This window comes from Rhinoderma darwinii, unplaced genomic scaffold, assembly GCF_050947455.1.
Source record: "Rhinoderma darwinii isolate aRhiDar2 unplaced genomic scaffold, aRhiDar2.hap1 Scaffold_426, whole genome shotgun sequence".
Taxonomy (NCBI): domain Eukaryota; kingdom Metazoa; phylum Chordata; class Amphibia; order Anura; family Rhinodermatidae; genus Rhinoderma; species Rhinoderma darwinii.
The window spans coordinates 96,700-119,675 of NW_027463794.1; the positions used below are offsets into that span (position 1 = coordinate 96,700).

At 46.9% G+C, this 22,976-nt stretch overlaps 2 non-coding genes across 2 annotated transcripts; both read left to right on the top strand.

The window, feature by feature from the left end:
• The first annotated feature begins 5,365 nt into the window (after positions 1 to 5,365).
• Positions 5,366 to 5,557, top strand: LOC142710542 (U2 spliceosomal RNA). The gene has a single exon (XR_012869568.1). It is a non-coding gene; the product is annotated as a U2 spliceosomal RNA (small nuclear RNA).
• A 12,293-nt stretch (positions 5,558 to 17,850) lies between these two features.
• On the top strand, positions 17,851 to 18,038 carry LOC142710541 (U2 spliceosomal RNA). The gene has a single exon (XR_012869567.1). It is a non-coding gene; the product is annotated as a U2 spliceosomal RNA (small nuclear RNA).
• The last annotated feature ends 4,938 nt before the right edge of the window (positions 18,039 to 22,976 follow it).

Consider the following 22,976-nt stretch of genomic DNA (forward strand, 5'->3'; position numbering starts at 1 on the left):
AAGAGGTCAACCGGCCTTGAGGCGTTTTTCTAAGAGCGTTCCGAGGGCGTTTATCGGGCTTCGTAGGTGTCTGGGGTACCCTAATCCTTGGCCTTGGGGGAGGGTTCCACTTAATTGTGGAATCTGAGCCCTTGCTGCTATAAGGGACAGGCTTAGCCCCCAGGCACTGAAAATGCCATATACATTTGGATTTGCATCCGGGGACACCCGGTTGCGCCAGTCCGTCCGCATCGAGGTGGAAGAAGGCCATCGCCAGCGGAAGAACCTTCGCTTCATTGTGGAGGTGATTCTGCTGGACTTCCTGGGGCTCAAGCGGGCGGACATCCTGTGTCTCAACGACCAGGAAAGCCGCGGTCGGTACACCGTATCCTTTACGGCCGCGGCATGTTGCGACAACATGCACAAAAGATTGTCTGATGCGGACCAGAGTGAGGAGCGGCTAAATGGACTGAACTTTTTATTCCTCTACGGGGAGGAAGAAGTCCCGCTCGTGATGTGCATGTTCAGTCCATTTGTCTCAGAGTGTGACATTGAAACCTTCCTCAGTCGTTACTGCAGGGAGGTCCGCTTCTCACATAAAATCTTGAACACCCAGAGCTTCTGGAATGGCAAAAGAAAATATTGGGTGAAGTTCCGCCAGGATCCCAATGGCATTGGAGGCTTACATCACCCACCCCAGAACTTTGCCATTGGGAAGAATCGAGGATTCCTATTTTACCCCCAGATGCCAATAGCCTGCCGGAACTGCTTGAGATATGGCCACACCAGAGAACATTGTGACCGGCCCCATGTGGTGCAGTGTAACAGGTGTGGCCAGGTTGGACACGTAGCGGCAAAATGCAGTTCCGAGGTGTTGTGCAATCTGTGCGGCATGACTGGGCATGCTTTTAAAGATTGCCCCCGCAGAGCGAAATCTGGGCCACCCAGACCAGGGCCAGAGCGGCAGTTTGCAACATGTGCAGACGCCGCTGGTAATGCCCCAAAACGAGCATTGACGACTGAGGGGTCCAGGCCAAAGTCCTTCACAGCTCCATCGGGGGGCCCACCGATGTCAGCCTCGAGGGACGGCCATAGGGATTCCACCGGGTCCAGGCAGAGCAGGAGGAATTCTGACTCTGCTGGACATAAGTTGACCGGCACCTCTGCAAACAGGTCCTCTGCTCCGCCTGCAGTGGACCCTGTTGAGGCAGTGGTTAGCGACAGGCGTCGTGGCTCCGTAGGTTCTGCAGTAGGACCTGACGCCTGTCCCAAGAGTGTGGGCATGGAGCGGAGACACTCTGTGTCAGACGAGGGCTCCCTTAAGAAAACCCTAAAATATGCTGGATTGGAGCCTCGTTTTGACCATTTCCGGTCAACGGGGGGGTCGGAGCAAAGTTCCTCCACTGCGGTTGTGGAGGGGCTTGCGATGAAGGCTCCCCGTAAGCAGGCAAAGGTTGCCAAGAGTGATGGGACCTCACAGGCCCCTGTGCAGCTGCCCAGGAAGGACATCAGCGATATCTTCAGCCAGGGGCCAGAGATGGGTGAGAGCGACTTCGAGGAGATGGATAGGAGCCATTCTGCAAAGAGACAGCGAGAGGAAGAGGAGTCCGGAGTTCGGAGGAAAGCTGCCTATCGGAGTTCGGATGAGAGCAGTGTGGGGGTTGGAGCCGCCCACGTATCTGGCTCTGACCCTACCAATATCCAAGATTTATTGACCCCTCAAAAAGGGGGTCCAGACTCGCAGCTGATCTCCGAGTACGACTCTTCTGGTTCGGACCCTGACCTCAACTAAGACTATGTTGGTTCCTATCAAAGTCGCCTCACTAAATGTGAGGTCCCTAAAGAGCCCTGTCCGCAGGACTGCTTTATTTTCATTTTTAGAGACTGTGGACTTTGACCTTTGCCTGCTTCAAGAATGTGGAATCCCTAATGACTTGGAATATCAAGATTTAAAGATGGACTGGAAACTAGGCCCCTCAGTCTGGTCTGGTGGAAATGACTGTCGCTCTGCGGGGGTTGGATTGCTCTGCCGAGGTCGTTTTATCTCCATCCAAACAGTGACTGAAATCATGCCCGGCAGAGCTATTTTAATACATTTGCTTTTTAATGGAATTTTAATTCGTGTTTTAAACGTTTATGCCCCTCCTACCAAACAGGAGAGGGCAGAACTATTAGAGATTTTACCATTGTTTTGTGTTGGGTCTACCCCCCTGCTGGTGGGTGGTGATTTTAACTGTGTGCGAGATGGAGAACACCGGCAGGGTGGGGATTTTAATCGAAAAATTGACCGTACTTCTTACCTGCTCAAGAATTTTATTGGTGATTTTAAATTGAAAGATTGCTGGAGGGAACTCTTGCCTGCGGACCCAGGCCCCACCTGGTCCAATGGAAGAGTGAGCTCCAGAATTGATTTTATTTTCACTTCTAATAGTTTTATTCCCAAAAAATGTTTGCTTTTAACAAATATTTTATCTGATCACAAGCTCCTTTCAGTGCACCTGGAGCTAGAGGGAGAGCAAAAAGCTTGTAGGGGTCCCTGGAGACTAAACACCACACTCCTGGAGGACCCCATCATTAAAGAGGAGTTTGTGCGGACCTACCAGTGTTGGCAGTCCCATAGAGCGCCCAGTCAGCCTATGCTACACTGGTGGGAGGGCATTAAACCCAAAATCAGAGCTTTTTTTATTCGAGCAGGTAAGAAGAAAGCAAAAGAGAAAAAACAATGGTTTTATGTTCTTAATAAACGTTTACATGTACTTTTTAAATTGAAGGAGATTGGTATGGATGTTGATGATGATATCTTAAATCTTAAAGCTGAAATAAAATATGCCATAGAAGAGAAAGGGAAACAAATAATTTTTAATTCACATGTAAAGCACCTCGAGGATGGCGAGAAGTGTTCCCGGTTCTTCTTCAAAAAGGTAATGGATAAACGAGATGTCATTTTAAACCTTGAAGGAGAAACCACTATGGTCGGCATTTTAAATTCTGCTTTTAATTTCTACCAATCTCTTTTTAACAAGAAAAATATTGATCCTTCCTTTTTAGAACATGTTCTTAATTCCCTTGATGCCAAGCTAGATATTTTAGACCAGGAAGTTTTATCCCGTAATATTACCTTGGAGGAACTTTTATTTGCTTTTAAAAGTTTTTCTAATGGGAAAGCTCCTGGGGAAGATGGTCTGCCCATCGAATTTTATCATGCTTTTTGGGAAATTTTAAAGAATGACATGTTTTTATTGTATAAGGAAGTTTTTATTACTGAAGAGCTGCCCCCTTCCTGGAGGAGGGGGATTGTGTCCTTAATTTTTAAAAAAGGTGAGAGGGACCAGTTAAAAAACTGGCGCCCTATTACTCTTTTAAACGTTGATTGTAAAATTTTAGCTAAACTAATAACAATCCGTTTTAAACCTTTTATTCATAAATTAATCCATCCAAACCAGGTATGTGGGGTACCTGGGAGGTCAATTACTGAGTCCCTGAATATTTTACGTGACATCATTTGGTATTTTAAAGAAAGGGGTCAAAGCCTTGCTATTTTATCCTTAGATTTCGAGAAGGCTTTTGACCGGGTCTCCCATGAATATCTTTTTATGGTTCTTAAAAAGATGGCTGTTCCTGAAATTATTTTAACACGTATTAAGCTTTTATATCGATCCTGTTTTAGCCAAATTTCTATCAACGGATTTTTAACTAAAGGTGTTCCTCTTTTATCAGGGGTGAAACAGGGGTGCCCGTTGTCTCCGCTCCTTTTTATTTGTGCCATAGAACCTCTGTTCACCCTAATAAGAGATGATAAAGTCATCAGAGGCGTGCCCATACCTGGAGGAAGGGGGAACCAGGTAAAAATCCTAGGCTATATGGATGACGCCACCGTCCTATGCCCAGACGCCGCTTCTATGAGACGGGCATTGAGGAACACCGGCTTTTTTTGTGAAGCCTCTGGTTTTAAATTAAACGTTGATAAGTGTGACTGTTTTTATACTGGTGTATGGGATTCCTCTGTGACACCAGGAGTTAACATGCAGCAGGATCAGATAAAAATTTTAGGAATTGTTTTTAATCAAGAAAACGATGGGAGACCCAATTGGGATTCAGTAATTGCCAAAATGGAAAAAAAGGTTTTAATGTGGAATTTGAGAAATCTCACCATGGAGGGAAAAGTTTTAATAATTAAATCTGTTTTATTACCCATAATGCTTTATGTAGCTATGGTTTTCCCTCCAACAATTTTATATATTAAAAAAGTGACCAGGATCTGTTTTATGTTTTTATGGGGTTCCAAAATGGAAAAACTAAAACGTGATTTTATGTACAGATGTAAGGACAATGGCGGGAGAGATGTTCCTAACCTTTTTAACTTCTTTTACATTAAATACTTTTGCTTCTGTTTTAAAATGTATAATTCTGATGGTATTTTTAGCTACTTTTTAAAGTACGCTACGGGCATGATTTTTAAACGATGGTTTCGTGTCCCTTTGAATTCTCCTGTGCTTCTGTGTCCCCCAAAACAATATGCGGTGCTCGAAAAAACTGTCAGGCTCCTAGGTCTCCAAGAATTGGAGCCTGACATATTGGGGGACCAGAAAAAAGTGTCACTCTCCTGTAGGCGGCAGGAGGATACACTGGCAGTTTCAAATTTCTCACAGGCAAGGTCCAAGGTGGTGTGGCGGAACGTTTTCGGGAAATTTATGGCAAATGTGCACAAGGACCTTGCCTGGGCAATCGTTCACCAGTGCCTCCCTACTCGTGAATTCCAGCATAGGCGAGGACTGGTGGCGAGAGCCAAGTGCCCGAGAGACAGGTGTGGTGACGACGAGACGATAATGCACCTGTTTTGGAACTGCCCATATGCACAGGAGGTTTGGAGGAAGGTAGGCCCATTGCTGAAATGGGCCTGCGGTCTTAAAGATCTTAAATTTGAATACGTGTTTTATGGTCTTTTTAACTGCCCAAGTTTTAAACAGCAAATGGTCTGTTGGATCATTTTAAACTGTTTTAAGAATGCCATTTGGAAGGTTAGGAACATTCTGCTTTTTAAACATGATTTTATTGACGTTAAAAATTGTGTGAAATATGCCCTAAGTGAAATGTATATTTATTATCTTAGGGACAAAAAGCAGCTAGGGGTAAAAGAAGCAACATCCATGTGGTGTTTGCAAATGTGGAATACCATAACATTGTAAATAAAAATGGTTTTATTCTTTTATGTCTTTTATGCCCTGTATAAATTTTATCCTGCTATGGTTCTGTACTTTTATTATAACATCTGTATTAATGGTCTTATTATTATTACTTTTGTATTCATTTAAATGTATGAATATTCATGTATTATGCTGTTGATTTTATCTTGTGGTTTCAATTTTAAAAAAAAAGTCTGTAAAATATATTATTTTTGCCAATAAAAAACTTTGTTGAAACCTTATCTGTTCTTATCAGTTTAATATCTGATACGTCCCCTATCTGGGGACCATATATTAAATGGATTTTTAGAACAGGGAGATGGAAATAGAGCTTGCTCTGTCCACTCCACGCATTGACCTGGTATTGCAGTATTTCCAGGACCGGTGCACCCTTTCCTTATGTGTTGACTAAAAGCAGATTCCAAAAGTGTTTTTTGTCTTTGCTATTGTTTCTGTCTTTCTGAAGGGATCTCCCCTTTTAATCCCAATATTTCAACACCTGTTGGACAATGCATGAGTGATAATGAGCTCATTGATTAAATGCAATTAATGAATAGATTGCCACCTCTTGTTGTGTGTCGTCTGTGTTTCTGTGTTTCCGGCATTTCACATTGGAACACCTCATTCACCTTCCTTGTCTTCTCTCCGCCCTCCCTTTTAGGTAAGTTAAAGAGCTGCACCTGAGCCAGCCACTGATTGATTGATTGATTGATTGATTGATTGATTGATTGATTGATGCAGCACAACAGTCAAATAGTGGAGTGGAGTAGGGGAACAGCAAACAGCCAATAAAGCAGCCCGCCCACTCGCCTGCCCGCCACAATGGACCTACCTGTGTACACTAGATGGATGTGATGGAATGTACTGTCGTCCCTACATTTCAAGAAGAAGTAAGAATTGCAGTTGCAACAAAGCCTTGCTTGCCTACAAAGAGAGCAGCAATTTGGATTTGTTACTATGTTACCTAGAAGAATAACAAACTGTGCAAGGATGGAGGTTGTAGGAGCAAGGAGAAGTTGTCTGTAAAGTTGGTGGATGCCTATTTTCCATTTTGCAGTCCCTTGTCTCCCTCTTGTGGCCTCCTGGAGGCAACTAGCTGTGCAAAAAAAAGACAGCCTGGCGGCCGGCTGTTGCAGTGTTGCCCTCTCAGGCAACACTGAGTGACTGACTGAGCCTCACCGTCTTATATAAAGTTCAGACGGAACTTTGCACGTGTCATAGTGGAGCCCTCAGGATTCCAGAGCCAGCTTTCTGACATCATAATGGGGCCTCAGAGATAAAAGCCTGGGCCCAGGCAGTGTTGGTCAGTGCTGCTCAGCAGGCAGCACTGGACTGGACTGGATTACAGCTGATACAAGGTGTGAAGGAACAAGGGGTGGCTGTGGGCATGCACTTGCTGCCGCTGCCAGTGTTTATCTGCATGGCAGCAGGGCATTTGGGCGTTGCCAGGAAGGCGTTTTTATGTAGATTCCTCCTCTTTCAGCACTGCATTGTGGTGCAAGCAAAAGAAGCAAATCCTGTCTGGCTTCCTCTCCGGCCTTTATTCACCTCCCGTGTAGCTGTGAGTGTGTGAGCCTGCAGGGCCCCATGGAATTGCCTAGGAGTAGGCTGAATCAATCGCTGCAAGGGGTGAACAGCAGTATTAGGCAGGCTCGGTCAACGGCCGGCCCATTCGGGTTATCGCTTCTCGGCCTTTTGGCTAAGACCAAGTGTATTTATACAGGAGGTTTTTAGTCAGAAGGTGCTCAGGTACCCTCTCTCTCGGCCTCGGGGGATCGTCCAGGTTCGCCTGGACTTCACCCCCGTGCTGCTATTTGGGAGAGAGGCTTAGTCCTGAGCAACGAGTTGCGATCCCCCCCCAGCCCTTTGGTACGTCTCAGGACCCCATAGGGCGCAGCTTTTTGCTGTGCGGTTCGGCCTGGCCACGGAAATGGCAGGCGAGCCTGATGCGGTGCCGGTGTATGCCCGGCTAAGGAACTCTGCCCGATTTATCGTGGCAGAGGGTGGAGGCGGTCCACGTGGCGTAAAGTTCTTGGTCCACAAGATCTTGGAAGAACTACTGGCGGTCCACAAGAATGAGATTTTGGCTATCCAGGACTACCCGAAACGAGGAATTTTCGATGTCACCTTTATGGGAGAAGGAATCCTCCGTGATGCCATGGACCGAGCTGAGAGGAGAAAAGGTGAACTCGTGGTAGCGGGAGTCCAGGTAGTAGAACATGCCTTCGAAATTACGAAACTCGTGGTGATTAAAATGTACTCCCCATATGTGAAGGATATGGAAGTGGCAGCATTCTTAGCTGCCTACTTCAAGAATGTCAAACTGTTGGGGAGAGTTATGAACGAGTGTGGAGTGTGGACCGTCAAGTGGAAGTTCTTAGTAACATTGATAAAGGACCCCTCCACCCAAGAAACGAGATTACCACCGGCTCGTTTTAAAATTGGAAATGTGAATGGCGACCTCTATTTTTCAGGGATGCCAAACTTCTGCAGGGCCTGCGGTACCTATGGACATACCAGTTTTAACTGCGATGTCACCTGTAGAAACTGTGGAAGCAAAGAGCACAATATGAGAGAGTGCACACAAGAGAAAAAATGTAATTTTTGCCAAAAAACTGGTCATCTGTACTATTCTTGTCCCCATAGGTACCGAGGCGAAGAAAATGAGCAACCCGAGGCGCCCCCACGTGCTCCACCAGCAGACCAGTCCCACCCCCTGGGAGAGGAGCATGCCGGGGCAGCGAAGGAGCAGCGAGGCACCTGGGCTTCAGTGGTGCGAAGTAATGGAGCCAAAGCGGGTGCCTCGCGGCCAGCAACCTCTGAGGAAAGGATGGAGCCCAATGCCAAAGAAAAAAGGCAATCTAAGAGGAAGGCGGAAAAGGAGCAGGCCACCGATGATACTGGGGCATCCCAGAGGGCTGGTTGTCCAGTGGGTGCCGGGCCTGCTCCTGTACCTGGGTCTCAGGAGTCTGACTCCGAGCAGGAGAACTGGGTAGCGGTGGGTCCCCGAAAAAAGGGAAAACAGGAGCGTGCTGGTAGGAGGGAATCAGGGGAGGAGCAGATGGACACAACCGTGAAAAAAAGTGAGGCTCCTCCTAGGACCACCTCCTCGCCTGACCTGGTGAGGAGGGTGGGCACTGTTCCCTCCCAGATACCGGACACCCCGCCATGTGCGCAACCTCCCCCTCTAAGACGGCGTCATCAGAGCCTGGGGGGAGAGGCGGGGCCCTTGGGGGACCCACCCGAAATGGACCTACGTGGTCACCCAGTTGAGACCCAGGTGACGCTAGGCGAGATTGGGCTCCCCTTGTATGAGATAAGAGTTGCTGGCACGGCCCTCAGTGAAGGTAGTTCCTCTCCCTTTTCGTCCCTCTTTGCAGGCGATTCGGACGAGGGTGGGGATATGAGCGCAAACGAGAGTTCTGGTAATGCTGGTGGAGGAAATGTCTGATTTTAAGTTCCACGAATATTTATTATTTTAAAATCAAGACGTTATTTTAATCTCCACAATGTCAGAAGTAAAGGGAATCTCCCTCAACGTGAGGGGCGCCAAGTCCAAAGTTAGAAGGGTTGCTCTCTTCAGCTTTTTAGCTGGCCTGGCAGCCTCTGTTTTTTTCCTGCAGGAGTGCGGCATTCCCCATACGATGAAGTACCATAAATACCAAGAGGATTGGAAGTATGGTCCATCAGTCTGGTCTGGATCTAACGAGTCCAGATCAGCAGGGGTCGCCATTCTTTTTAAGGGAAATGTTTTAATCGATTTTATCCAAGAGATTCTTCCAGGACGTATTTTATTGGTTAAGGCTTTTATTGACGGTGTGAAATGGCAGTTTTTAAATTTTTACGGCTCACCAGATAAAAATGAAAGAGCAGAAATGTTAGCGATTTTACCTCTTTTTATTAACACGACTGAGCCTTTTATCCTCGCAGGTGATTTTAATTGTATCCTGAGGGGGGAACGCCGGCTTACCAGCGCTACAAGCAGAAACTATGACAAGACCTCTGGACTGCTCAAAGATATGGTGGGTGATTTTAAATTAAAAGACGTTTATAAAGAGTGTAACAGGAGCAGTCCAGAGGAAGCCGGCGTTACCTGGAGCAACGCCACCTGTAGCTCCAGGATAGATTTTATATTTTGTAATGAGAATCTACTGCCTTTTAAATGTGAAGTTTTAACCAATATTTTTTCCGATCACAAGCTTTTATCATTTTATGTAAAGCGTGATTTTAATAACATTATTAGTAAAAAGTCCTGGAAGTTAAATGTTTCCCTTTTAGATGATCCACAGGTTTTTACAGATTTTATTGAATTTTACAAAGAGAGTAGGCGGGTGAGAGACACACGGGCTCCCATCACCGCATGGTGGGAGAAAATGAAAAGGAAAATAAAAGAATTTTTTATTAAAAAAAGCGTGGCGAAAGCTAGAGAGAAGCAAGCTTTTTTTAAAATTCTCAACACCCGCCTACAGACCCTGTACAAGATGAGAGAACACGAGATAGAGGTACAAGACGACATCGCCAACTTAAAAAAAGAGATAGCTCAGTGCCTGGAGCAGAAAGGTAAAGAAATTATATTTCGTTCTAAAGTACAGCACGTGGAAGAGAACGAGACCTGCTCCAGGTACTTTTTTAAGAAAATGAACAATAAAAAAGCTATTCTTAAAAATATTGATGGGGTGTCGGATGTACAGGGTCTTTTAAGTAAAGTTCATGAGTTTTATACTGACCTTTTTAATGTGAAAACTGTGGATCGTGATTTTATGCGTGACTCGCTGAAGGAGATTACCACTGTTTTAGACCCTGTCTCCCAGAATTTTTTATTGCAGGAACTGTCGGAGCAGGAGATTTTAGAGACAGTGAAGAGTTTTAAAGCAGGTAAAGTTCCTGGCCCGGACGGTATACCCAGCGAGTTTTATGTCAAATTTTATGATATTTTAAAAGATGATCTCCTAAACCTTTTTACCGAAGTCTTTCATTCCAAGATGCTGCCTAAGTCCTGGCGGAAGGGTGAGGTCTCCTTGCTATACAAAAAAGGTGACATCGCAGTTTTAGAGAATTGGAGACCAATAACCCTTCTGAATAGTGACTACAAAATAATGGCAAAACTATGTGCAAACCGTTTAAAAGCCATAGTACCCCACATCATACACTCTAACCAGGTGTGTGGGGTGCCAGGCCGCAGCATCTGGGATAATATTAATTTAATAAAAGATGCGATTGAAGACACAAAATCTAGAAACGGAAAATTAGCCATTTTATCCATAGATTTTCAAAAAGCTTTCGACCGAGTATCGCACTTTTATCTTTTTAAGGTTTTAGAGCGGATGGGTATACCTGAAGGTTTTTTACTATCTATTAAAGCCTTTTATAAAGATTGCACAAGCAAAATTTTAGTAAATGGTTTTAAGACACAGGACGTTCTTTTAAACTCTGGGGTGAAGCAGGGGTGTCCCTTGTCCCCACTGCTTTTCATATGTGCACTAGAGCCTCTGCTATGCGCAATACGCCGTGATAAACAAATACGTGGAGTCCCCCTGCCAGGGGGAGGCGGCATAGAGGCTAAAGCAGTGGGGTACATGGATGATGTGGCGATACTTTGTAGGGACACCCTGTCGCTTCAGAAAGCCCTAAAACAAATTGAGTTTTATTGCTGTGCTTCCGGTTTTAGAATAAATTTCAGCAAAAGTAATATTTTAAGAATAGGAAGCATGGTTTTTAGAGACGTACCCGTTCCTGTGTCAGATACTATTAAAGTTTTAGGTATCTCCTTCAGTGAGCACGACAATGGTTTTATAAGTTGGGACATGGTGGCGCAGAAGGTAAACAATAAAATTTGTATGTGGAATATGAGGAAACTCACCATGGAGGGAAAAATTTTAATCATAAAAATGGTCATTTTACCCCTTCTTTTATATACAAGCATGGTGTTCCCTCCCCCAACAGTTTTATTACAAAAAATAACAAAAGCATGTTTTACCTTCTTTTGGAGTTCCAGGATGGAGAAATTGAAACGAGAAACGGTAATAAAGTCCAAACTAAAGGGTGGCAAAGATTTTCCTGATTTTAATAGGTTTCTTTTAATTAAGTTCTTTAGTTTCTGTTTTAATTCCCTTTTTAAAGAGCACTATTGGTCTTACTTTTTACGTTTTAATACTGGGTTTTTTATGCGGAGGTTTGGTTGGTTTAACATAATTTTATCCTCACCATACGCTTTTAAATTACCAGCAAACTACGTAATTTTAGAAAAAATAGTGGCTCTCTTCAATTTAAAAGGGAAGACCGTGAATGAACTTAAGAATAGCAAAAAACTAATAAAAGACCTGAGAGAGAGCGAGACGGTCAGCAATGTGGAGAATTTTAATACACAACGATGTGCTTTTATTTTCAAAATGATTAATGTGTTTTATCTTTTTAATACACAGATGGACCTGGCCTGGAGCTGCGTTCATCAATGTCTTCCATGCCGGGCATTCCAGTACAGAAGAGGATTCGCGAGGTCTGCCGTCTGCCCGAGGGAAGGCTGCCAGGCCGAGGAGACGATAAGACATATTTTTTGGACATGTGACTTTGCAAAAGAATTTTGGAAAAAAATATTCCCTCTTTTGGTGAAGATGGCAGACCTAAAGGACTTAAACTATGAGGATATTTTATATGGACTTTTTGGATGCCCAACCGCGAATCAGAAAATAATTGCATGGAAGACGATGAATTGCGCCAAAGAAGCTCTGTGGAAGGCCAGGAACATCCTTCTTTTTAAGCACGACGTTTTATCGATTGATGATGTTTTAGGTCTTTGTTTTAGTGAAATGTATATTTATTTTTTATTAGACAAAAAAAGGAATGCCACCCTTCTAAATAAATGGTTTGTGACTGACTGGAACTCCAAATAAATAAAGATTTGCCCCATGTCCCCCTACATACATTTTATGAAAATTTGATTTTACTATTGTTACAATGTAAAAATTCTTTGTATATATTTATGTAACTAAAATGTGTTTTATTGTAAAATTGAAATTTTTATAAATAAATCATTGACACCCCCGCGAGGGGGTAGCCAACTGAAAAAAATCTGTTCTTATCAGTCCTTGTAAGGATAGATAGCTCGGAGAACCACTGGGGGCTATAAACACTAGCTTAGCGATCCAAGAGCGTTCCAGACGAAGCCGGCGACGAACTGCGGAGAAGAACCAGCGAAGACGAAGATCCAGGAGGGAGAAGCCGCCATCGGGGAAGAAGCTCCGGGAGATCGCTGCCGGGAAGAAGAAGGAGAACTGCGACAGAGACCTTCGGAGAAGAGCCGCTGCTGAAGGGGATCTTTGAAGAAGCTCGGCCGCAGAAGAAGCTCGACGAGGAACCGCTGCGGAAGAAATTTCGTGGAAGAACCTCGGCCAGCAAGGAGAAGATTTGCATAGCTCCGCCCCCTTCGGGAAAGAGCTATCGAAGATCCTCCCCAAGCGACAGGAACAGCTGGAAGAAGCCATGGCCTCAACCAGCAACCCTGCCACCCAGAAGAAGAAGGCTGATGGACCAGGTGAGCCAACCCAGGCCAGGACATCTCCTCCTGAAGCCTCCTCAAGCCTCCTCAAGCCAACAGGCCACCAGGAAGCCGAACCAGGCTGCTCCAACCCTGGAGCCCTGGATGAAGCAGACTGTGGCCCTGAAGCTGAAGGAGGTGGACGGGAGAGTGCCGGACATGACGGAAGAAGTGTTCTGCCAGAAGATGCTCCTGGACCAGGGCTTCGCTAAGCCGGAGACCATCAGCATCCAGGCCTTCATGACCGGGATGTTCTTCGTGACCTTCGCTTCGATCAACATCTGCAGAAGGTACTGGGAGATGGTGAAAGCGGCGAGGCCTGAATCCCCTTTCTCTCGCTTTGTGGGCAACTGCCCTGTCCAAAGAGAGGAAAGGCGGGTGACGGTCTCAATGCGGAACCCACACACCCCCGGCAAAGACATCACCACGCTCCTGAAGCGGTTCTGCACAGTGGTGAGGGAACCCACCCACATCCTGAACGGACTCGGCTTCTGGACTGGCAAGTGGTCGGTAATCGTCCGACTGAACAAGGATTCGAGCGCGGAAGACGGCCTCCAGCACCTGCCCCAGTCATTCTCGCTGGGCAACTCCTACGGCCTCATCTACTACCCGGACATGCCGCAGATCTGCAGGAGATGCAGCAAGAAGGGTCATTCGGTGAAGGACTGCAAGGAGGACGCCTGCAAGAACTGCCGGGTAACAGGACACGAGACCAAAGACTGCCCGAAACGGACAATGTGCAACCTCTGCGGACAAGCAGCCCACTCCTACAAGGACTGCCCGAAGAGGGATCGATCCTGGGCAACTGTAGCGGCGAAAGCTCCGGCCAGAGGGAACCCCGCCCCAGCCAGAGCTCCAGCGGCGCAGAAGACCGGGAATAAGAAGGATGGTAAGAAGACGACAGTCCCTCCCCCCCGTCTCCCGGCCCTCCCTCGCCCTACCCTTCCCACCCTCCCTCGCCCGGCCCTCCCCACCCCCCCGTCCCCAACCCCTGTCACCCCCACTGAGGCTCTAACCTTCTCCTACCCACCCATCTCAGTGGTCCTGTCACCTGCACCTCTCCCAACCCAGCCTCCCTTCTCCCCAGCTCCAGCAGCACTAACATCTTCCCCTCCAGCTGCTGGAGTCCTCTCCCTGGAGGATTTTCCCCCTCTTGTCTCCTCAGGTGCCATCCAGAGGAAGAGAAAGGTGAGGGACAGCCCAGCTGCTGAGTCCTCAAAGCGACAAGTCGTAGAAATCTGCGAAGATTCCCTTGCGCAGCAGGAGGAAATGGAGCAGATGGTGGAGGAACTCGTGTCTGAACCTGAGGTCATCGACTTCACAACAGACATCCAGGTGGCTACAATCCTGGAACAATTTTTGTCAGAGGGCCTGCTGGATCTTTCGGACCCGCCAGGAGAGGAGGATCCGCCCGACCGGACTGGTAACTAAGGTGTATCGTTTGCACTAACCTTCTTTATTCTCCCCCATGGCTGCTAAACTTAACATCTTTAGCCTCAATGTGAGGAGTGTTAGAGATAGGACTAGATGTCAGATGGTGCTAACTTTTCTTTCCAAGCAGTCGAGTGATGTATTTATGCTGCAGGAATGTACTCTCCCCTCTTCCAGGTCATACCATCATCTGGCCAGGCAGTGGACCCATGGCCCGTCCTACTGGTCTGGTGGGGGCGACTGTAAGTCTGCAGGGGTTGCCATCCTGATTAGGGGAAGCGTATTTACTGTTGACTCTGTCCAGGAGCTCGCCTGCGGCCGCTTGTTGGTCGTAGACGGTTCCTGGGCAGGAGAGCCGATTAGGCTCATCAACGTGTACGCTCCCCCTATGAAGGCTGAGCGCCTGGAACTATTCCAGACCCTGCGGACCCAGCTCGCCACCACTAGGGCAGTGGTGATGGCCGGGGACTTCAACTGCCCCATCGAAGAGGATGGACGAAGTTCCGGCACTTCAAACAAACTGGATGTCAGTTCCAAACTGCTTATCGAGATGGTAGCCGAAGCATCCTTGCAGGACGTTGTGGGCTCCATGGGGATCGGCTCTGTGAACTATTCATGGAGCCGACCCGATGGCTCACTTCGTTCTCGGATTGACTTTGTGTTCACCTCCCGGGCAGTCAAGCAGCATGGGCACTCCATGGTCCCCTGCTTCTTCTCTGACCACAGGGCCATTCTCTTCCAGGGTGCCATCGGCCACGGTTTTCCTCCCGGCCCTGGCTCCTGGAAGCTGAATTGTGCCCTGCTGGAAAGAGAGGAGGTACTGGCGGAACTTAGAGACGCCTATATTGTTTGGAGGAATGATAAAGTTTTCTTTGACAAAACCTGTGACTGGTGGGAATATGTTAAAGTTGAATTTCGTTGTTTCTTTCAGGCAAAAAGTCGCCAACAGGCGTGTGAGAGGAAGAGAGACTTCAGAGAGATGCAGCGTCAGCTGCGATCCCTGCAAGACCTCCTTCAATGCGGCTGGGACGTCAGGAAGGAGCTGGAGGAAGCCAAAAAGGGCCTGAAAAGGCACTTTGAGGAGGAATCCAAGCGAATTGTCTTTCGTTCCAAGGTGGAGAACCTGGAGAAGGGTGAGAAATGTAACTCGTTCTTTTTCAGGAAACTCCATGCCGGCCACACGCCCCTGAAGGAACTCCGAGATGAGACCGGAAACATGCATTCTGGGAAGAAGGAGGTGATGGGAGTCGTCACAGACTACTACCGAAGCCTCTACTCCCGGAAAACCACTGACCCCGAAGCCGCCGATAAATTCCTGTCAGGTATCACTAATCATCTTGATCCTGCAGGTACGGAGGCTATGGATGTACCCCTGACGGTGGAGGAACTGCTCTCTGCCGCTAAATCCTTCAGACCCGGCAGGACCCCGGGCAGTGATGGTCTCCCAGCAGAGCTCTATGTAGCGCTGGGGGACTTGATCTGTCCGGACCTGCTGGAGCTCTATGAGGAGATGGTGGTGGAGGGTAGAATGCCACCGTCCTTGAGAGAAGGCATGATCACGATCTTGTATAAGCGGAAGGGGGAGAGATGTGACCTGAAAAACTGGCGTCCCATCTCTCTCCTGAACGTGGACTACAAGATCCTCGCCAAAGTATTGACCAACAGACTGAAGGTTGTCATCGGACAGATCATCGGATCGGACCAAACCTGCGGCATTCCTGGCCGTAGGGTGGCCGACAGTCTTGCCCTGGTGAGGGACACGGTGCATTACATGCAAAGCCGCCGTACACACGCGGCCCTGGTCAGTCTGGATCAGGAGAAGGCTTTTGACCGGGTCTCTCACGAATTCATGGGTAAGGCTCTGCGTAGGCTGCGGCTTGGCAGGTTGTTCTGTTTGTATGTTAACCTGATGTATTGCGACATTTACAGCTCGGTGCTGGTGAACGGCTGGAAGACTGACCCCTTTCCTGTATCGTCGGGGGTTAGACAAGGCTGTCCTCTTTCACCTCTCCTTTTTGTTTGTGTTATAGAGCTCTTCGCAGAGGCTATCCGGCAGAATGGAGAGATCAGAGGGATCACCGCACCAGGTCCAGGACACTTCGAGGTCAAATGCTCGCTGTACATGGACGACGTGACCGTCTTCTGCGCTGACCAGAGTTCGGTGACTGCACTCGTCCAGACCTGTGAGGAGTTCGGACGCGCTTCAGGGGCAAAAGTCAACTGCGGGAAGTCGGAAGCCATGCTCTTCGGAAAGTGGTACCTGCCTTCTCCTGCCTCCTTCCCGTTTACTATCAAGCCGGACTTCATCAAAATTCTGGGAGTCTGGTTCGGTAAGGAAGGTGCAGCCCTAAAGTCGTGGGAAGAACGCTTGGCCAAAGTCAACCAAAGGATCGGACTGTGGAGCCTCAGACAACTCACTATTGAGGGCAAAGCAATGGTCCTGCGTAACGAAGTCTTGCCTGTGCTACAATACACTGCACAGGCATGGCCCCCTCTTGCCACCGTCTCGAGGGCCATTACCAGGACTGTGTTTCGCTTCATCTGGGGCTCGAAAATGGACAGAGTAAAGCGGACTGTTATGTACAAGGAGCCCCGCAAAGGTGGGAAGGGTATACCCGACATTCCCACTCTGCTGCGGATCGCTTTTGTATGTGACTGTGTTCGTAGGACTCTGAGGACAGCAAACGGCTCTGCGGGCAAGGCCATGTCCCGCTACTTCCTCCTTCCCCTCTGGCGAGGTTTTGGCTGGGACAAGTGGGACAGCTCCTTCCCTTACAACTGGCACGCTCCCTGGTTCTACGGAGATGTCGTCCGGTTTGTGAGGGAGCATCAACTGGAGGGTCTCAAGCCCGACTTGTGGAAACCTAAGACGATCCACAAGCACATCAGAGCAAAGGACTCACTGGAGTCTGTTCCAGGGCTTCATGCCGACACGTTGGAGACTGTTTGGACTAACGTGTCATCTGGCAGGTTGACCAACGGGCACAAGGACATTTCATGGATGGCCATCCAGGGAGGACTGCCTCTTAGGTCATTCATGCACGCCCGCAACCTGTGCAAGACCCGGTACTGCCCCAGGTGCCCCTTCACGGAGGAAACATCTTTGCACATTTTCTGGCAGTGCCCCTTTGCACAGGGTCTGTTGAAAGCCTTGGAACATGAACTCAAGGACTCAGTACCCAGGAACAGACTGTCGTACCGCTCGGTACTTTATGGACTATTTCCTGGGAATACCACGGATGGAGCAATCCAGGAAGCCTGGCGCCTTATGAACTGCTTTAAGGACGCTATATGGTTTGCCAGGAACCGTCTGATTTTGCGGAGAGAGAGTGTGTCCGTCCAGGACTGCCGCAGGCTGATCCACAGCCTGCTCAGAGACTATTCCACCTGGGACAGCCCGGACGTCGATGAGGAAGAGGACTGATACTCCCCTTCCCCCCACTCTCCCTTCTTGTGTGTTGTCTTTCAATAAAGCTTCGGGCCTGTGATTTCCCCCTTCCCTATCCCCTCCTACCCACTCCCCTATCCCATCACTTGTCTGTAATGCTTTGTTGTTTGGCGTTAGTGAATGCAAGAATGTTAGTGTAGCATGTGGTGTAATGTATAGCATAGGCTAGCCTGTACTGTGTATTATACTGTCATGTTATGTTTGACGACTGTTATTATTTATTATTTGCTGCTTCATGGCTTGCGCTGCGTCGCAGTAATGTTTGTATGATGACGATTGATTGTCAATAAAGCAATTTTCAATCAAAAAATCTGTTCTTATCAGTTTAATATCTGATACGTCCCCTATCTGGGGACCATATATTAAATGGATTTTTAGAACAGGGAGATGGAAATAGAGCTTGCTCTGTCCACTCCACGCATTGACCTGGTATTGCAGTATTTCCAGGACTGGTGCACCCTTCCCTTATGTGTTGACTAAAATCAGATTCCAAAAGTGCTATTTGTGTTTGCTATTGTTTTTGTCTTTCTGATGGGATCTCCCCTTTTAATCCCATTATTTCAACACCTGTTGGACAATGCATTTGTACAGTCATGTGTGATAATGAGCTAATTTATTAAATGCAATTAATTAATACATTGCCACCTCTTGTTGTGTGTGTGTCTTCTGTGTTTCTGTGTTTCCGGCATTTCACATTGGAACAGCTCATTCACCTTCCTTGTCTTCTCTCCGCCCTCCCTCCTAGGTAAGTTAAAGAGCTGCACCTGAGCCAGCCACTGATTGATGCAGCACCACAGTCAAATAGTGGAGTGGAGTGGAGTAGGGGAACAGCAAACAGCCATTAAAGCAGCCAGCCGCCTACCCGCCACAATGGACCTACCTGTGTACACTAGATGGATGTGATGGAATGTACTGTCGTCCCTACATTTCAAGAAGAAGTAAGAATTGCAGTTGCAACAAACCCTTGCTTGCCTACAAAGAGAGCAGCAATTTGGATTTGTTACTTTGTTACCTGGAAGAATAACAAACTGTGCAAGGATGGAGGTTGTAGGAGCAAGGAGAACAAGTTGTCTGTAAAGTTGGTGGATGCCTATTTTCCATTTTGCAGTCCCTTGTCTCCCTCTTGTGGCCTCCTGGAGGCAACTAGCTGTGCAAAAAAAAGACAGCCTGGCGGCCGGCTGTTGCAGTGTTGCCCTCTCAGGCAACACTGAGTGACTGACTGAGCCGCACCGTCTTATATAAAGTTCAGACGGAACTTTGCACGTGTCATAGTGGAGCCCTCAGGATTCCAGAGCCAGCTTTCTGACATCATAATGGGGCCTCAGAGATAAAAGCCTGGGCCCAGGCAGTGTTGGTCAGTGCTGCTCAGCAGGCAGCACTGGACTGGACTGGATTACAGCTGATACAAGGTGTGAAGGAACAAGGGGTGGCTGTGGGCATGCACTTGCTGCCGCTGCCAGTGTTTATCTGCATGGCAGGAGGGCATTTGGGCGTTGCCAGGAAGGCGTTTTTATGTAGATTCCTCCTCTTTCAGCACTGCATTGTGGTGCAAGCAAAAGAAGCAAATCCTGTCTGGCTTCCTCTCCGGCCTTTATTCACCTCCCGCTTAGTAGCTGTAAATGTGTGTGAGCCTGCAGGGCCCCATGGAATTGCCTAGGAGTAGGCTGAATCAATCGCTGCAAGGGGTGAACAGCAGTATTAGGCAGGCTCGGTCAACGGCCGGCCCATTCGGGTTATCGCTTCTCGGCCTTTTGGCTAAGCTCAAGTGGCTAACCAGAGGCGTCCAGTGCTGAACTCTCGGCCCTGCAGCATCGCCCTTTGGGGCTTAAGCTGCTTGTTGCTATAGGGAGACAGCCAGTGGCAGGAAGGCGATCGACATGGGCGTTATTGTACGTCACGCTAAGGCCGGGGAAACCCGGGTCAAGTACGGCATTCGGATCGAAGTTGATGTTGGATCAGAGAAGACCCTGGACCTACGACACCTGGTGAACAACATCTTGTTTGGAATTTTGAAAGTGGAGCGGAAGAAAATCCTTTGTCTTCAGGAGCATAAGGTTGGTCATTTTACCTTGATATTGACGGATTTACCTGCCTGCCATACTTTCCATTACAATTTGATGCAAAATGTTAACAATCCTGAGCTTGGAGGACTTACTTTTATCCTGCTGTATGATGAAGGAGAAGTCTTCCTGGTTGTTTTTCTCTACAATGCACATGTACCTTTGCAAGATATCACGGCATTCCTGTCTAGACATTGTGCATATGTTAAGTTTGAGAATAAAATCTTGAACACTGAAATGATCTGGAATGGGAAATACAAATTTCGGGTCCGGTTTCGGCAAGATATTGAGGAACCAGGAGGCTTCCATTTCCCTCCATCGAACTTCTCCATTGGAAGAGACAGGGGATATCTGTTTTTTCCCAGGTGTCCTCCCTTCTGCAGGAATTGTAAAGTTTTTGGCCACACAAGGGAAGGATGTCAAAATTCAGGGAAGTGTTCCAGATGTAACCAGGAGGGTCACAAAGCAAAAGAATGTGTCAACCGCATTGTTTGTAATCTCTGCGAGGTGGAAGGGCATACATTCAAAGACTGCCCTCTGCGGAAGAAGTCATATGCAGAGGCAGCCAGGAGCCAAGTGGCTGAGATGATAGCGAGAACTGGACGGTTGGGCGAGGAGGTACCCGCTGACTATCTGGCTTCTTTAAGCACATCTCCAGTAGAAGTACGTGTGGAGGAAGGGGCAGGCATGGAGGTAGCCCCGGTCGAGGAGGATCTTCCTCACCCATCCGATGCCCAGACTGGGCTACAGGGTGAGGGAGAAATTGAGGGCGACGTCCCCGTGACTCCTCCTGTTTCTTGGAGTCTGGATGAAGTGTTTCTGGAAGGAGTTGGAGGTCAAGGGGATTTTACCACTGTAGGCACCCGACCTGCAGACGAAATTCTGGATATGGGGGCTAAGAGAGCCAGGCTGGCCGCGTCACCCCCTGTAACCCCTGGAAGGGAGGAGGAATACCCCTCATCAGTGATTTCGTTTGATGAGCCTTTTCTAGAAGATCAAGGGACCAGTTTCTTCACATTAGGTTGCCAGCCTCCAGAAGGCAAAGGCTGAAGTGCAAATGGACAACCTGCGGTTATCTGGCTATGAAAATTAAAATATGGCATCCAAACCTACATTTGATGTCGTATCCTTAAATGTACGACTGATTCAATCTAAGCCCAGGAGGGCTGCAGTTCTGGATTTTTTAAAAAATTTAGGAGCTGATGTATATTGTTTGCAAGAATGCGGTATTAGGGAACCTGTGCCAGAACAGGAATGGCCATATGGCCAATGTATATGGTCTGGTTCTTCTATAAATAAAAATGATGGGGTAGGAATATTGCTAGGGAATAGGAATTTAAAATTAGAAAGTTATATTGTGGTGGAAGTGGGGAGGTGTATTTTGGCAGAGATAAATGTCAGAGGGTGGAGGGTAAGGGTAATTAATATATATGGAGCAACAAAAAAAGAAGAGAGGTTAGAGCTCCTAGAGAAGTTGTCCTTTTTTTTGCCAGGGAGAATTCCTACGATTTGGGTTGGGGACTTTAACTGTGTGACGGAAGGGGAAAAAATGGATGTATCTGGTAAAAAGTTGTACCAATTAATCAAAGATTTTTCTTTTATAGATGCTGCTGAGGTTCATTTGGGAAAGCCACCACCCGACACTTATAGGTCTGATAGAGGAGGGGTAACATCAAGGATAGATCGGGTGCTTTTCTCAAAAAATGTGGGGTGCATGAGTTTGCGGCAGCGCGATGTGACCTTTTCTGACCATGTGTGTATGTGTGCAACTTTTGAAGGGGATGTTCGTTTAGTGCGTGGTGCAGGGGTATGGAAGTTAAATGTAAGTTTATTAGAGGATGAAAGAATTGTGAAGGCTTTTATATATGCGTATAAAGGATGGAAATCGCGGCAGGAATCTTTTGGGAATGTGTTGGAGTGGTGGGATTGGATGAAGAATGAATGTAAAAGATTCTTTAAAAAATGGGGCTATAAAAAAGCAGCTATGCTAAGAAACCAATATAATGAGTTGAATGTTAGAATAGAATGGTTGAGAAAACTTGGCGAGCTTGGTGTGGATGTCAGTGATTTGATGAGGGACGCAAGGAATGAAAGTAGGCTTTTATTAGAGGAAAAAGGGAAAAAAATTATATATAGATCAAAAGTTGAGAACTTAGACAAAGATGAAAAATGTACAAGATTTTTTTTCAAAAAAATATGTGGTAAAAAGGATGATATGGATGAATTATTGAATGATAGGGGTGAGTGTGTTTCTGGAAAGGATGTGATGAGTGAAGTTGAAGGTTTTTATACCCAGTTGTATGGAGAGAAGTGGTATGATAAGGATTTGATGAATGAGGTTTTGAATGGGTTGGAAAATAAACTTGGAGAGGAAGATCGTGAGTCTCTGTGTGGTGATATTACCATGGATGAAGTGAGAAATGTGGTGATGAGTGCAAGTAAAAATAAAACACCTGGGAAGGATGGGATCCCAATTGAATTATATGTGAGGATGTGGGATATAATTGGTGGGGATTTGCTTGAGGTATGCCAGTATATGTGGAAGCATGGTGTGTTGAGCAAATCTATGAAAGAAGGTGTGGTTGTGCTGATATATAAAAAAGGTGAGAAGAAAAATTTGGCAAATTGGAGGCCAATTACTTTGTTGGATTCTGACTATAAGTGTTTTAGTAAAGTATTGGCCAATAGGATGCGTGAGGTTGTTGCTGAAGTGGTGAATGAAGATCAAGTGTGTGCAGTGCCTGGTAGAAGTATGACTGATAATTTGTTGTTACTAAGGGATATGATTGGGGACTGTATGGATAGAAAGCAGAAATGTATGGTCCTATCTGTGGATTTTGAAAAGGCATTTGATAGGGTGTCGCATGAGTTTATGTTTAGTGTGCTGTGTAAAATGGGTTTTCCGAGAAAGTTTGTGTATGCAGTGAAAGGTTTGTATGGGAACGTAACAAGTGAGTTTCTCGTAAATGGGTTTCTGAGTGGAAAAGTGGGGATAAGGTCAGGTGTCAGGCAGGGTTGTCCTATGTCCCCTGTCCTGTTCATTAGTGTGATTGAAGTGTTGTTGTGTATGGTTAGAAGGGAAAAATTTATGAGGGGGTTATTAATTCCTGGGAGTAATGGTAAGTTTCTGAAAGTATTGGGTTATATGGACGATGTGGTGATTGTTAGTGAAAGAGAGGCGGAGATAAATAGAGCGAGATTGTTGTTGAGTTTGTTTTGTAGTGCGTCTGCGTTTAAAGTGAATTGGGGTAAATGTAGCTTTAAGTGTTTTGGTGATAGGAGTGTGAGAATGGATGGGGTTAATTGTGAGATGGGTGCTATTAAAATATTGGGTGTGCAAT